The sequence below is a fragment of the Lepidochelys olivacea genome, assembly GCF_965140295.1.
Source record: "Lepidochelys olivacea isolate rLepOli2 genome assembly, chromosome: 8".
Classification (NCBI taxonomy): domain Eukaryota; kingdom Metazoa; phylum Chordata; order Testudines; family Cheloniidae; genus Lepidochelys; species Lepidochelys olivacea.
The window spans coordinates 108,632,835-108,649,171 of NC_140418.1; the positions used below are offsets into that span (position 1 = coordinate 108,632,835).

At 55.4% G+C, this 16,337-nt stretch overlaps 1 protein-coding gene across 8 annotated transcripts in view; it reads left to right on the forward strand.

The window, feature by feature from the left end:
- The first annotated feature begins 6,998 nt into the window (after window positions 1–6,998).
- The window catches only part of ELOVL1 (ELOVL fatty acid elongase 1), a 36,790-nt gene continuing 27,451 nt past the window's right edge, over window positions 6,999–16,337 (forward strand). For 2 of the 8 annotated variants that reach the window (XM_084635815.1, XM_084635819.1), the window contains exon 1: window positions 15,520–15,639. The gene's annotated coding sequence lies outside the window, so the exon portion shown is untranslated. Of the gene's footprint in view, window positions 7,079–15,506; window positions 15,640–16,337 lie in introns of those variants that run through there. The other 6 variants (XM_084635813.1, XM_084635816.1, XM_084635814.1 and 3 more) reach the window with 6 other exon arrangements.

Genomic DNA, 16,337 nt, shown 5'->3' on the forward strand with positions numbered 1-16,337 from the left:
GAATGAAGATTTGACTTCAACTTCTTTTTTATCATCACTAGTGGCTCGACCCAATCTTTATGCTCCGTTTCCTGGGCTGAAAGAAGTAGGAATTCATCTCTTGCTACTCCCAGTCACAACAGCTACAGTTGAGCGTTCTTTTTCATCATTGAATAGAATTTTGTGTTTTGAAAGAAGTTGCCTTCTGCCTGATCATGTGAATGAATTAATGAGCATATCAGTTGAAGGAATGGAAGTACCGGACACACGAGAAGCCACCAAAGATGAATGCATTGCATTCAAGAAGTTCATTAACAGAGTTGTTCAAAATTATAACAAGAAACCAAGAAGGATGTAGATGTAGTGCTTCATCGAAGGTTTGAGTAGCCAACTTTAATTTGTGTGATGATTTTAAAATCTAATAAAATGGTCATGAAACATTTTTCAGTTTTTACTATGGTGCCATACAGCCCACCTTCACCCTCACGGTCTCACCCCTCATCGGCCCTGTCAAGGTTCCTTCCCCACTCTGAACTCTAGGGTACAGATGTGGGGACCTGCATGAAAACCCCCTAAGCTTATTTTTACCAGCTTAGGTTAAAACTTCCCCAAGGTGCAAACTATTTTACCTTTTGCCCTTGGACTTTATTGCTGCCACCACCAAGCGTCTAACAAATATATAACAGGGAAAGAGCCTGCTTGGAAACGTCTTTCCCCCCCAAATCCTCCCCAACCCTACACCCCTTTCCTGGGGAAGGCTTGATAAAAATCCTCACCAATTTGCATAAGTGAACACAGACCCCAAACCCTTGGATCTTAAGAACAATGAAAAAGCAAACAGGTTCTTAGAAGAAGAATTTTAATTGAAGAAAAAGTAAAAGAATCACCTCTGTAAAATCAGGATGGTAAATATCTTACAGGGTAATCAGAGTCAAAACATAGAGAATCCCACTAGGCAAAACCTTAAGTTACAAAAAGACACGAAAATGAAACAGGAATATACATTCAATTCAGCACAGCTTATTTTATCAGCCATTTAAACAAAACAGAATCTAACGCATATCTAGCTAGATTACTTACTAAATTCTAAGACTCCATTCCTTTCTGTTCCCAGCAAAAGCATCACACAGACAGAGAGAACCTTTGTTTCTCCCCCCTCCAGCTTTGAAAGCATCTTCTCTCCTCATTGGTCATTTTGGTCAGGTGCCAGCGAGGTTATCCTAGCTTCTTAACCCTTTACAGGTGAAAGGGTTTTTCCTCTGGTGAGGAGGGATTTTAAAGGTGTTTACCTTTACCTGTTTAAAGGTGTTCTACCTAGGGAGGTGGTAGAATCTCCTTCCTTAGAGATTACCTAGGGAGGTGGTAGAATCTCCTTCCTTAGAGGTTTTTAAGGTCAGGCTTGACAAAGCCCTGGCTGGGATGATTTAACTGGGAATTGGTCCTGCTTCGAGCAGGGGGTTGGACTAGATGACCTTCTGGGGTCCCTTCCAACCCTGATATTCTATGATTCTATGATTCTACCCTTCCCTTTATATTTATGACAGGCCCCGACCCCCACTCCTGTAAATTTGAACACCCCCACTAATTTCAATTCCTGGGGAAAACACTGTTCCCCTGTCACTCTGCTGGTCACTTCCCCACCCCGCTTTGCTATGCAAATATTAGGTAAAACACAACAGGCAGCAATAACAGTGGGAATATTTGGATCACTGAGATCCAGACTAGCCAGGAGGCAGCACCAGCATCCTTTCAATCTACCAAATGCATTCAACTGTCATTTGGCACCTGTTCAAGCAGCAGTCGTTGCTGCTTTCCAGGTGCCCACTGTATAGCTTCATGAGCCGGGGAAGCAAGGCATAGGCCGGTCTCCAAAGGTCACTATCTGCATTGCAGCCCCACTGATATGAATCTGCCAGCCTGAGAAAAATGTGCCTGCTTGCACCTTTTCAGACAATCCAGGAGTAAAGCTGCGAGCATCATGCACCTTCCCCACTGATCTGTTCAGGATCCACACTTCTGACAGAGAGATGGCAAGAACTTGGAAACTGCTTATGGGCTGTAAGAGAGGAATTGTGGGGATTGTTTTGAAAGCCACAAAAATAGCAGATGGTGAGTTGGAGCTAAGGAAATTGGGAGAACATGACCTCAAGCTCCTAGTGTTATTCTACACACACTGCACAAATGCCCCACAAGGCAGGGTGCCATATTGTGGTGCCGGGGACACTGGGACCTCTACCCACAGGGCAGCACATCTTTTGCCAGGACAGCTTCTCACCATAAGGACATATGGCACTGGCCAAGGCAAACAAGTGTGAACACACTCTGGTGACATAGTAAGGTCAGTAGCTGTATGCTGGGAACTGGTAAAGCTTTCTAATGTAGACATGGCATTGGGTGTCTTGCTGCTTTGGTTACACTCATGGTGTGAAGGCTTTCTTCATAATTAGAGCTAGAAACAATGGTTTTTAAATTAAAATTGAGGTTGTGGGGCTGTGTCACACGGGTCTCTGCCTATAATTTGGGGTGCATGTGTCATGCACTTTCTCCCTGTGACAGAGAAGAGTGTCTCCAATCAATGAGACCCCAAACCCAGCTTGCTCTGAAAGGTCCGTCTCCAGGTCCCTGTGTGAAGCAATACATTTCAGACTGTTGAGCGCTGTCACCTCTGCTGGGATGCTGCGTGCTCCTCCTGCGTCTGCTCTTGTGGGTTTGTGTTTTCCAGCAGTGCCTGAGAGCTCCCCGTGAGCTCAGCACTGAACAAACATGTGTTAAGAGGACAATCCCTGCCTCAAGCACTTACAGTTTATAGGGCACCAAAGGTAGGTGGAGCAGAGTGTGGTGGGTGTGGTCATAGAGGAAGGAGGTTAACTGCTCAAGCACACTGCATTTTAGCATAATGATTTATGGCTCTCCTCTTCTTGGCCAATACCAGCTGGCAGCGGCCTGCAGGCATCATGCCCCAGATGAGTTTTCAGAGGAATATGATGGCCGTGGCAAAGCAGATTTAGTCAGAAGTTTCCACAGGGGGACCAGGCAGTGTGGGAGGAAGCATGAAAGTGGCTGTGGGAAAACCTGCATGAAGGTGATGGTCAATGTCACCATGAGCCATTAGAGCATCTAGGTATGGTGCCTGCCCTTCTCTCAATGTGCTGTCTCTGGCATCATGGACAGAAATGGAGGGCACTGTGCTTGGTTTAAGGCAGGGGTTCTCAAACTGGGGGTTGGGACTCCTCAGGGGGTCGTGATGTTATTACATGGGGGGTTGCAAGCTGTCAGCCTCCACCCCAAACCCTGCTTTGCATCCAGCATTTATAATGGTGTTAAATATATTTAAAGGTGTTTTTAATTTATAAGGGGGGGGTCGCACTCAGAGGCTTGCTATGTGAAAGGGGTCACCAATACATTGCTGAGTTAATGACAAATGTCTGGTCACCACACAACAGGACCCTCCCACATGGGAACCTATGAGGGGATGGTCGGTATGCTGCTACTGCCTGTGTGTTGCTTGGAGCATGTTTACATGCAGATGAAGGTGTGGATTTAAACTGATTTAGCTGATCTGCTGGAAAGAGGCAGTGCGGACACTTTAATTTCAGTTTAAACTGCATTGGTTTCAGTTTGGTTTAAACTGATTAGGAGCAGGTTTAAATTACACTGCAGTAAGAACATCCACACCCAGGTTTGCACCAGTTTGACTACACTGATATCGGTGAAAATTTGTGTGGAGACAAGCCCTTGCAGACATCTGAACTTGACCTCCTTTGATTCATAAGCCTAAAGCCAGAATGGACCATTAGATTAGCTAGAGTGGGGTGGGGGGAGGTATTTTTTCATGCTTTGTGTGTATAAAACGATCTTCTACACTTTCCACAGTATGCATCCGATAAAGTGAGCTGTAGCTCACGAAAGCTTATGCTCAAATAAATTGGTTAGTCTCTAAGGTGCCACAAGTACTCCTTTTCTTTTTGCGAATACAGACTACCATGGCTGCTACTCTGAAACCTTACTCCCAATATATCACAGCCAGAGAATTACCCTGTACTGAACCAAATTTATTGTGTTTGACTGATGTCTTGTCAGGACAGGGAAACTGACTGGCACTAGCTTTAACCCTTACAATAATAAGCTATTAATAATAATAAACTATTCTGGAATAGCTCCCTGTCATTGTATTCACTTTAGTCTTTAAATCGCTCTATTCAGGCATAATCAATGCACTCCCCTAATGGAGTAAAATCACTTTTATTCCAAAATAGCACCCGCAGGGGAGCTTTCCTGCAACAACCATCCTGGTCTACAAAGAGAAATGACTAACCCTAAAGCATAACTTGTGTTTGATAAGTTTCAGAGTAGCAGCTGTGTTAGTCCGTATTCTCAAAAAGAAAAGGAGTACTTGTGGCACCTTAGAGACTAACAAATTTATTTGAGCATCAGCTTGCATCAGCTACAGCTCACTTCATCACTGAATGCATCCGATGAAGTGAGCGGTAGCTCACGAAAGTTTATGCTCAAATAAATTTGTTAGTTTCTAAGGTGCCACAAGTCCTCCTTTTCTTTTTGTGTTTGATAAAAGCATCTCCTCCAGAAAGGCGTCCAGTCTGGTTTGAAGACATCAAGAGATGGCCAACTGTTTGTCTCAGCCAATGAGCTGGTCCAGCAGCTGACAAACACGTGATGTGGATGCAAGGCAGGAGTGTGTATGAGCTTCTCTGTTCAGGTATCTGCTCTCCCTCACACGTGCGATAGTGCTGGAGTGATGGGAGGAGGGTGGGGGGCAGTTATAAAGAAATTTAGTTTGGACTCACCCCACCAAACAGTACAGTGCAATACTTGGATAGTGAGCTTGTGACCAAAAGCAAGAGAGAGAGCAATAGCTAAGAGGCACATGGATCCTGGAGCATGCTCTGATGGGCCATCAGAGGACTGGTACTAAGGACTCCTGGGGTTTATTACTGATGCTGGAAGTGGGGTATTGGCCAGAAGCCAGAGCAGGAGTGTGTGATCAGGACTCGAAGCTTCTGTTCCCAGCTCTGACCCTGAATTGCTGGGTGACTATGGGGAAGTTTCTCTGCTGTTCTTCCCAGCTGCACACAGGGGTTAATCTGCCAGTCGCCCCACAGGGGTTGAGAGAGCAATAATGTTTGGTGGCTCTGATGAAAGATGTTCGGTTTAAATGCACAGTTGTGTTATTAGATTCTTGGTAGCACCCCTGGAGCTAGAGAAGTGCGGAGATGTGCTGTGGGGGTACAAGCAGGGGGTGTGGCCCTACCGAACTCTGGAAGTGAGGTCAGTGCTCCCAGTTCTTGGACAGGACGGAGTGGTAAGCAGGCTAGACCAGGCTCCAGGACTGGCTGGGGAAGGTGATTAACCTCATGAAATCCCCATGGGCGGGGAGGCCCCGAGAGCTGCAAACTGGAGTGTGAAATCAAAGGAAGCACCCAGTCCTGCCCCCTCACCTACTTTGGGGGTGACTCTGTGTTTCCTACTTTCTCAGTTTAGGGGAATGACTCAGGGTGGAGTGACAGTTCTGCCAGCAGCCAAATCCTCCTCCCCCCCAGCACTTCCCACCTGCTGGCGGCCCCGCCGATCGGCTCCTCCCCTTACCCCCCAGCACCTCCTGCTGATCAGCTGTTCAGCGGTGGGCAGGAGGCGCTGTGGGGGAGGGGGAGGAGCAGGGGCTGGAAGAGGTGGAGTGAGGACGGGGCATGCTTGGGGGAGGGGGCGGAATGGGTGGGAAGGGGGGGAGGAGCAGAATGGAGGCAGGAAGAGGCAGAATGGGGGTGGGGGGTCGAGCACCCCAGGGGAAATCAGAAAGCCGGCGCCTGTGGTGTCACTTTCACGTGTCACCCCCCGACTGGGCTACTGGCAGGTATGAAAGCACCAGCCCCGAGGACACTACGAGGGGTACAGAACGCTGCAGTGCCCACTCAGTAACTCATGCCGCACCAGCACTTCAAAGGCCGGGCCAGTGCAACGAATCCTCCTGGGGAATAATCTGAGCCCAAAAACTCAGTGGGAAGAAGAAACGCAGGGAACAGGAAGAAATGAGAGAGCCCAAGCGGGGAGACGGTAACAAGACACAGTTGCAATGGAATATGGCTAGAAACAGGCCCCGGCTATTTGGGGCCGCAAGGGCAGAGGCATCAGGGAAGGAAGGCCATTGTCTCTCTATACAAAGCCCTCTCCGGTAGATAGGCACAAAGTGGAGGCAGTTCAGATAACAGCAAGAAAGTGAGGGGCTGGCGGACATATTGAACGGTCGAGAAAACGCAGAGCTTGGCTGTGCGGCCATGAAGGGGAGCATCAGGAGCGTAAGGACCGAGTGGAGAGACGAATTCTGCTGGGTGGGAAAAGGAGTTAATGGGCGAAATTAAGAGAGGGACAATTTAGGCGGAGCATCAGAGGCAAACTCCCTGATGGGAAGCTGTACCACGCTGGGGATTTAGCACCTCAGGGAGCCCCTGCACGGGTCTTTTAAAACGGGGCTGCCCCAAACCCAAGGAAACGGGCAGAGAGGAAAAGGCTCTGCCTTGGCAATGGAGATAGACTCAGCTGGTCTTTTGTTGCTCTTTGTTCGGTGTTTGTACAGCGCCTAGCACCGCCCCTGCCTCGGGCTCCTAGATGCCCTGGTACCACAGGTCACAGGCCTAAATCATCAGGAAGCTCCGGAGGGTCTCAGACCCGACCCGAGCTGCGGGCTCTGCGCCATGGGGCCGGCCGGCCGGGGCACCGGCTCGCACGACACTGGGCCGGGCCGAGCCAGGCGAACGCCGGGCAGGCGGCGGAGCTCCAGGCTCGGCCCCGCCAGGGCTCGGCCGGGCCCCCCGAAGCAGCACGCCCAGGCGGGCGAGGCTGCGGCCGCAGGGGCCGCAGCGGGGCGAGCCCGGCTTGCAGCAGGCGGGCCAGGCTCCGCCCGGCGCCGTCCGCCCCCGCGCCGCGAGGGGGCGCTGAGGGGCGGCTCGCCCCGCCCCGGCCCGGCCGCCGGGCCAATCAGCGGCTGCCGAGCGCCGGGGGCGGGCCCTGAGCGCTGGGGTGACGGCGCGAGGCGGCCGCGTCGCCGGGGCAGGAAGCGCCGCGAGCTCCGGGCAGCGCCAGGCGGGTGAGTCGCGCTGCGGGCAGCGCCGGGCCCGGCCTCCGTCATGGCCGCGGCTCCCGGGGGCGCAGGACCGGACCGGACCGGACTGGACCGGGGGACTCTGCATTCCCTGGGGGGGGCACAGGGCGGGGTACTCGGCATTCCCTGGGGGGGGCACAGGGCAGGGTACTCGGCATTCCCTGGGGGGGCACAGGGCAGGGTACTCGGCATTCCCTGGGGGGGGCACAGGGCAGGGTACTCGGCATTCCCGGGGGGGGGCACAGGGCGGGGTACTCTGCATTCCCGGGGGGGGGCACAGGGCGGGGTACTCGGCATTCCCTGGGGGGGGGCACAGGGCGGGGTACTCTGCATTCCCTGGGGGGGGCACAGGGCGGGGTACTCTGCATTCCCTGGGGGGGGGCACAGGGCAGAGGGATGGGGGCACAGGGCTGGTCCCTGGCAGGGCAGGGTACTCTGCATTCCCTGGGGGGGGGCACAGGGCAGAGGGATGGGGGCACAGGGCTGGTCCCTGGCAGGGCAGGGTACTCTGCATTTCCTGGGGGGGGGCCACAGGGCAGGGTACTCTGCATTTCCTGGGGGGGGGCCACAGGGCAGGGTACTCTGCATTTCCTGGGGGGGAGGGCAGAGGGATGGGGGCACAGGGCTGGTCCCTGGCAGGGCAGGGTACTCTGCATTCCCGGGGGGGGGCACAGGGCAGGGTACTCTGCATTCCCGGGGGGGGCACAGGGCAGGGTACTCTGCATTCCCGGGGGGGGGCACAGGGCAGGGTACTCGGCATTCCCGGGGGGGTAGGGCAGAGGGATGGGGGCACAGGGTTGGTCCCTGGCAGGGCAGGGTACTTGGCATTACCGGGGAGGGGAGGGCAGGGCAGGGCAGGGGGATGGGGCACAGGACCGGGACAGGGTACTCTGCATTACCTGGGAGGGTGCAGGGCAGGGGGATGGGACATAGGGCTGGGGCAGGACAGGGTATTCTGCATTACTGGCGGGGGGCGGGTGCAGGGCAGCATAGAGGGATTGGGGCACAGGGCCGGTCCCTGGCAGGGCAGGGTACTGTGCATTACCTGGGGGGGGATGAAGCGGGGGGAAGGGCATAGAGCTGGTCCCCAGCAGGGTGCTCTCTGCATTACCTGGGGGGTGCAGGGAAGGGGCACAGGGCTGATCCCTGGCAGGGTGCTCTCTGCATTACATGGTGGGTGGGGGTTGCAGGGCTGGTTCCCAGCAGGGCAGTGAGGGGATTGCATGGGGAGGGTACTCTCTGCACTGCCAAGGCTGGGGAGGGGCTATGCAAGGCCAGTCCCCAGTGTGGGCTGAGCACAGCTATGCAAGAGCATAGCTGGGGATCTGATTCCCAGCACTGATCTCTTGCTGGAAGCCCTTGTGCTGAGCTCTTGGGGGAAGAGCAGGGTGGCTCCTAATGGGTGAGATGCTGCCCCCTGTCACTTGCTGGGGAAGGGGATGTGGTCTGGTCCATTTCCCTCCAGCACTGCACATGGTGCCCCTGTGGTTGGCAGTAATAGTGTAGTGGTCTGAGTCATCAGGGATAGGGATTGGAATTGGCCGGGGAAGAGCTTGAAAGACTTCAGTTGATTCAGCCAGCCTCACAGAGACTGCTATGGTCATCCACTCTGACCTCCTGCATAACACAGGCCAGAGAATTCCACCTACCGATTCCTGCTCCAACCCCATAGCTCTGCTCTGGGCTATGGCCTAGCTTTTTGAAAGCCCTCCAATCTTCAGTTGGCATCAACTTTATCCACTGCCTGGAGGAGACCCTTTCTCTCACTTGCAAAACTTTCCCAGGGCCAGGTCTGTGGCCAGGCTGAGACCGGCTATCCCTCTCTGTTCCTTGGAGAGTGGTTTCAGGTGTGATAACCCCTGCCCAGGAATACTCAGACTGAGGCTTGTGAGCCCCAAGTGGCTCTTTGATGTGGCTCTTTGCAGCCCATGATATCAAACCAGTGGTTAATAATTAGATCACAGTCCGGATGCTTTTACTGTGTTGTTAGTGAACTGTAGTTGATATAATAACACTTGGTCAGTCACTTTGCTGTTTGTGTTTGTGTGTGTGTATAATATATATATATATTGCCCTGTCATAGTGCTTCAGTATGACTATATAGTACTATAGTAAAGGGAGGGAAATGAATTCACACCACTGTGGCTCTTTTGGGGACTGTTGATTGCTAATCTGGCTCCTGAACCACTGAGGTCTGAGTATCATTGCTCCTGGGCCATGTCTACACTATGGGGACTATAGTAGTACAGCTATCACACTGTAGCTGTGTCGTCATAAGCCTGTAGTGTAGACACAGCCTACAGTGACAAAAGGGGTTTTTCCTCTCACTGTAGGAGTTGCACCTGCCTGAGTGGCGGGGGCTGGGTAAACAGAAGTGTTCTTCCGTCAGCCTAGCAGCAGCTTCCCCCAGGGGTAAGTCAGCATTGCTGGGGTGCACCTTGCACGCTGCGCTAGATCAATTTAAATTTAAAGCCTAGACCAGGCCTAGGTTAATGACAAGTCACCACAGGTGGAGTCAAGTGGGTGGTTGTGTGGGAGGAAATGGGACCAATAATCAGAGTAAGTTTATACATAGGTTAGTTGTGTGCCTGCTGCAACAAGTACCTGCTATTAGCTGTCAGGCCCTGGAGGCCTCTTGACACAGAGGACTCTGGGTGGGATGAGGTGATGACTCTCAGAGTTTGTGCCAGAGCCAGCAGTGAAAAAGCGGGGAGGGATATGCTTGTGGGAGACAGCGAAGGATGGACATTGGCAGACCAGAGGCAGGAGACGATGCAATAAGATGATAGATGCAATAAGTGGGGCTGGGATAAGTCATGAGGGGTGTTCAAGGTGAGGATGAGATGCTTGTGTCTGAGGAAATAAGGAAGTGGAGGGACTTAAAGAGGGACTGGGAAAGGGTAGACAGAATTGTGACACATTGAAGTGATGCGCCAGGAAACTGATTTTTTGGCAGCATTGTTTTGATTGGGGTCAGTAGCTGAGATGTGAGGTGAGGAGCAACTGGACAGAGGAAAAAGAGAGATTTTTCGTGCATCCTCAAAGTGTGGCTCTCGGGGGGTGGGGGTGCTAGCTTAGCTCCCCAGTGCTGCTGCAGCTTGGGAGCAGGGGGGCTTGTAACATCTGAGACAATCTCTTCCCCTCCCCTTTGCTTTACATAGCTGTAGTAACACGGACACCTTACGCTTACACTCTGCACAGCATGGGAATCCTCCTCTTGCCAAACTCAGGGCTCTGCAGAGAGTTCGTGGCAGGGAGGCAAGGATGGTGTCCCAGTTAACCTGCAGGAAGTGGAGGACCTCACACTGGGAGATGTCTGAGATCCTGCAGCAAACATCCCTGCCCTTGTAAAAGGTATTATAGGATTCTCAGGCTGTCTACACTAGCACTTTTGTTGGTATAACTTATTTTGCTCAGGGGTGTGAAAAAAATCACACCCCTGACTGACACAAGTTTTACCGACAAAAGCTCTGGTGTGCACAGTCCTATGTCAGAGGGAGACGCTCTCCTGCCGATATAGCTACCATTGCTCATTGGGAGTGGTTTAATTATGCTGGCGGGAGAGCTCTCTCCCATCGGCGTAGAGCGGCTACGCTGGAGACCCTACAGTGGCACAGCTGCAGCGGTGTAGTTGTTCAATATGTTCATTAATAATCTGGAGGATGGCGTGGACTGCACCCTCCACAAGTTTGTAGATGACACTAAACTGGGAGGAGAGGTAGATATGCTGGAGGGCAGGGATAGGATACAGAGGGACCTAGACAAATTGGAGGATTGGGCCAAAAGAAATCTGATGAGGTTCAACAAGGACAAGTGCAGAGTCCTGCACTTAGGATGGAAGAATCCCATGCACCGCTACAGACTAGGGACCAAATGGCTCGGTAGCAGTTCTACAGAAAAGGACCTGGGGTTACAGTGGATGAGAAGCAGGATATGAGTCAGCAGTGTGCCCTTGTTGCCAACAAGGCCAATGGCATTTTGGGCTGTATAAGTAGGGGCATTGCCAGCAGATTGAGGGACGTGATCGTTCCCCTCTATTCGACATTGGTGAGGCCTCATCTGGAGTACTGTGTCCAGTTTTGGGCCCCACACTACAAGAAGGATGTGGAAAAGTTGGAAAGAGTCCAGCGGAGGGCAACAAAAATGATTAGGGGACTGGAACACATGACTTATGAGGAGAGGCTGAGGGAACTGGGATTGTTTGGTCTGCGGAAGAGAAGAATGGGGGGGGGATTTGGTAGCTGCTTTCAACTACCTGAAAGGGGGTTCTAAAGAGGATGGATCTAGACTGATCTCTGGTAGCAGATGACAGAACAAGGAGTAATGGTCTCAAGTTGCAGTGGGGGAGGTTTAGTTTGGATATTAGGAAAAAGCTTTTTCACGAGGAGGGTGGTGAAGCACTGGAATGGGTTACCTAGAGTGGTGGTGGAATCTCCTTCCTTAGAGGTTTTTAAGGAGAAAGCCCTGGCTGGGATGATTTAGCTGGGGTTGGTCCTGCTTTGAGCCAGGGCTTGGACTCGATGACCTCCTGAGGTCCCTTCCAACCCTGATATTCTATGATTGATTCTACACAAGGGATTGGAGGGCTGGAGAAAATGCCTTAAGTGAGAGACTTAAAAAACTCCAATCTGTTTAGTTTAGTTTAAAAAAAAATCAAGAGGTGACTTGATTAGCATGTAAGTACCTTCATAGGAAAAAAAGAGCAGATACTAAAAGACTCTCTAATCTAATGGAGAAAGGCACACAAGGACCAATGGCTGGAAGCTGAAGCCAGACTATCAAATTAGTAATTAGGCACAAATGTTTCCTATTGAGGGTGACCTACTACTAGGACAAACTCCCAAGGAAGTGGAGGCCTTTCTGGAAGAGATGCTTTAGTCAAGCACAAACTACTGGTCGCAATAGCGGGGTAAATGAATAAAATTATCTGGCCAGTGATAGACAGGAGATCAGACTAGCGGTATGTCTACACTGCAATTAAAACCCACAGCTGGGCCATGCCAGCTGACTCGGGCTCATCGGGCTGTGGGGCTGTTTAATTCCACTGTAGGCTTCCGGGCTTAGGCGGGAGGCTGAGCACTAGGACCATGTGAGGTGAGAGGGTTCCAGAGATTAGGCTGGAGCCTGAGCCAGAATGTCTACAGCCCAGTTAAAGAACCCTGCAGTCTGAGTCAACAGAATGCCAAATTGCATAGATGACCTAATGGTTCCCTCTGGCCTAAAAAAAAATCTGACTAAATAAAGCTACTGAAGTATCACAGGAAAGATGGCAGTTTCAGGAGCCCACAGCCAGTACACTGGGATCTGGACTCATTGAGGCCTTCTCTAGAAGAGGATTTAAAAGTGTAATGTATGCCTGTAAGATGTGTTGTCCTGGCGGTGTTTGTAATGCAGGCTAGCATCCCCTGATGAGTCCCCACCCTACTCCTGCAGCACTGTACTTCCTAGTACCACACTGGGGCATTGGGGTCAATTTGGTTTTGTTACCATATCACACTATGAACTCATATGTTCATTATCACACTCATGGTTTCTGCTTTCAAAGTTTCTACTTCCCATTAAATATTGGCTTGGCAGTGCCTAAACTTTCCCATCCCTCCAAGGGTCTCTACCTAATTTAGGTAATCTATTTGGCTCCAGTCATTGTAGTATCTGGTGCTGCTGAGGAGACAGAGTGGAAATCAAGGCCCGCCAAAGGGAGGCTCACAGGAAGGGTTAGAAGCCTCCACAGAGTCATGCAGGGATCGCTTTGTGGATATCTGTCTGAACTCTGAACCTTTGTATTCTCCCATCTCTGATTTGAACTGTAACTTTGCTCTGTTGATTGTGGAGTTTCTGGCTCTTAACTGAGTGTGGCAACAGTGCCTCGTAATGATGCAATATCATGGGATGATATGTGAAACAGAAGAGAGGATGGGGAGTGTTTGGTCTGAGAAGATCTTCCAGATTAACCTAGAGGTGGTGCCCTGAGAATTAAATATTTATGCTACCCTCCCGGGACTGAGCATGCACCCTCCAGCAAGCAGTGCTAGCAGCCTCTTGTTATCTGGAAAGTTGTCCCTGTGTGTGGAGCCAGTTCCACTTGAAACCCTCTTGACCCAATAAGTCTCAGGTGTATTGGTGGCCAAGGGGAGGGGGGCTTATAAAAGCTGGCACTTCCCCCTCAGCAAAGCTGGTAGATGGGGGCAGGGCACAATACGCACTTTGATGTATAGAATGCAAGAGTCAGGATGTGACCTGAAGCTTCCCTAGAGAGCTCAGTCCTGTGGCCTGCCAGGACCCCTGGGAATAACTGACTATTGGGGAGGGGGGGGTCCTGCCCCACAAGAGAGGGGCATGAGGGTGACAGCAACAGAAGTCACAACCCAAGGAAGGGGCAGAAGTGGGCTGTGCTGCATGGAGGCTGGGAAGGCAGCTGTGCCTCCTCCCACAGGTCCCTCCACCTGAGCTTGGGGAGGCTCCTAGCCCCTGCCCCCCAACAGCCCTGCCCTGTCAGAGCCCTCTCCTGCTCCCTGAAAGCCCTGCCCTGCCCCCTCTGCTCCTGCCCCTTCAGAGCCCTCTCCCACTCCCTCAGAGCCATGCCCCTCCCCCTGCCCCCTCTGCTCCTGCCCTGCCACCTCACAGTCCTGCCCCTTCAGAGCCCCCTGCCCCAGCCCTGCCCCCTCACAGCCCTGTCCCCCTGCCCCTTCAGAGCTCTCTCCTGCTCCCTGAAAGCCCTGTCTGCCCCCTGCCCCTTCAGAGCCCTCCGCCTGCCCCAGTCCTGCCCCTTCAGAGCCCCCCTCCCCCTCTGCTCCTGCCCCTGCCCTGCCTCCTCACAGTCCTGCCCCTTCAGAGCCCCCTGCCCCAGCCCTGCCCCCTCACAGCCCTGTCCCCCTGCCCCTTCAGAGCTCTCCCCTGCTCCCTGAAAGCCCTGTCTGCCCCCTGCCCCTTCAGAGCCTGCCCCCTCTGCTCCTGCCCCAGCCCTGCCCCTTCAGAGCCCTCCCCCTGCCCTGCCCCCTCACAGCCCTGCCCCTTCAGAGCCCTCTCCCACTCCCTCAGAGCCATGCCCCTCCCCCTGCCCCCTCTGCTCCTGCCCTGCCCCCTCACAGTCCTGCCCCTTCAGAGCCCCCTGCCCTGCCTCCTCACAGCCCTGCCCCTTCAGAGCCTCCCTGCCCCTCCCACTCTGGTCCTGCCCCTTCAGAGCCCCCATCCCCTCTGCTCCTGCCCTGCCCCCTCACAGCCCTGCCCCTTCAGAGCCCTCTCCTGCTCCCCGACCCCTCTGCTCCTGCCCCAGCCCTGCTCCCTGCCCCTTCAGAGCCCTCTCCTGCTCCCTGCCCCTTCAGAGCCCTCCGCCTGCCCCCTCACAGCCCTGCCCCTTCAGAGCCCTCTCCTGCTCCCTGCCCCCTCTGCTCCTGCCCTGCCCCCTCCCCCTTCAGAGCCCTCTCCCGCTCCCCGAAAGCCCTGCCCCAGCCCTGCCCCTTCAGAGCCCCCCTCCCCCTGTCCCCTCACAGCCCTGCCCCTTCAGAGCCCTCTCCCACTCCCCAAAAGCCATGCCCCTCCCCCTGCCCCCTCTGCTCCTGCCCTGCCCCCTCACAGTCCTGCCCCTTCAGAGCCCCCTGCCCTGCCTCCTCACAGCCCTGCCCCTTCAGAGCCTCCCTGCCCCTCCCACTCTGGTCCTGCCCCTTCAGAGCCCCCATCCCCTCTGCTCCTGCCCTGCCCCCTCACAGCCCTGCCCCTTCAGAGCCCTCTCCTGCTCCCCGACCCCTCTGCTCCTGCCCCAGCCCTGCTCCCTGCCCCTTCAGAGCCCTCTCCTGCTCCCTGCCCCTTCAGAGCCCTCCGCCTGCCCCCTCACAGCCCTGCCCCTTCAGAGCCCTCTCCTGCTCCCTGCCCCCTCTGCTCCTGCCCTGCCCCCTCCCCCTTCAGAGCCCTCTCCCGCTCCCCGAAAGCCCTGCCCCAGCCCTGCCCCTTCAGAGCCCCCCTCCCCCTGTCCCCTCACAGCCCTGCCCCTTCAGAGCCCTCTCCCACTCCCCAAAAGCCATGCCCCTCCCCCTGCCCCCTCTGCTCCTGCCCTGCCCCCTCACAGTCCTGCCCCTTCAGAGTCCCCTGCCCCAGCCCTGCCCCCTCACAGCCCTGTCCCCCTGCCCCTTCAGAGCTCTCTCCTGCTCCCTGAAAGCCCTGTCTGCCCCCTGCCCCTTCAGAGCCCTCCGCCTGCCCCAGTCCTGCCCCTTCAGAGCCCCCCTCCCCCTCTGCTCCTGCCCCAGCCCTGCCCCCTCACAGCCCTGCCCCTTCAGAGCCCCCCTCCCCCTGCCCCCTCACAGCCCTGCCCCTTCAGAGCCCCCCTCCCCCTGCCCCCTCCCCCTGCCCCCCTCACAGCCCTGCCCCTCCCCCTCCGCTCCAGCCCCCCCCCCCCCCCCCGTGGCCGGGGCGGGGCCGCCGCTGTGATTGGCCCGGGCGGCCCCTGCCGTGGCGGTGCCCGGGGCCGAGTCGGGCCCTGCCCAGCGCCGGGGGCCGCCGCCCGCTCTCTGCTGCCGGCGGGCGGGAGGGAGGCAGGCGCGGCTCCGCGGCCGGTGAGTGGGGGCGGCCGGGCCGGGCCGGGCCGGGGGGCGGATCGCGCTGGGGAAGGGCCCGATGCGCGGCAGGGGGGGCCGGGCCGGGGCGGGGCCGGTCCGTCCCGGGCCGCGGGGCCCTGCCAGAGCCCGGGGGGACAGGGCCGGGCTGGGATCCCGAGGGCCGCCGGGCTGGGTTCCCGAGGGCCCCCGGGCCTGCCCCCCCCCCCGGAGCCGGGCGGCCGGCCCCCCCCCCCCCCGGAGCCGGGCCCGCGGCCCAGCCCTGCTTGGGTCCGGTGGGGGCCGGCGACCTGCTGCCGCCTAGCTCTGGCCGGAGGGGAGCAGGAGAAGGGGCGGGGGGCCCGCCAGGGGCAGGCAGGCATTTGCCAGGCCTGCAGGTTCGGGTTGGAGGTCACGAGCGTGACCCCGAGCCCCTGCGGAAAAGGGCTCTGGCTGGCTTTGCAGGGAAGCCTCTTGGCCTCGGGTAGCGGCTCCACTGGGGAGAAGTTGTTGCTGTGGCTTCCTGGAGAGCGGCCACCCGCTGGGGAGGGGCTGGCTGGGTGGCTAACGTGGCCTGACTCAGTTGTGTGCTCCCGCGTGGTGCAGGGACGGCACATAGGTGTTCCCCTTGTGCAGAAGGCTTCACCACCCGTCCTCTGACCTGCGCCCCTCCCTAGGTGCAGCCTCCAGTACACGGGGTGAAAACGTGTGGGTCCCAG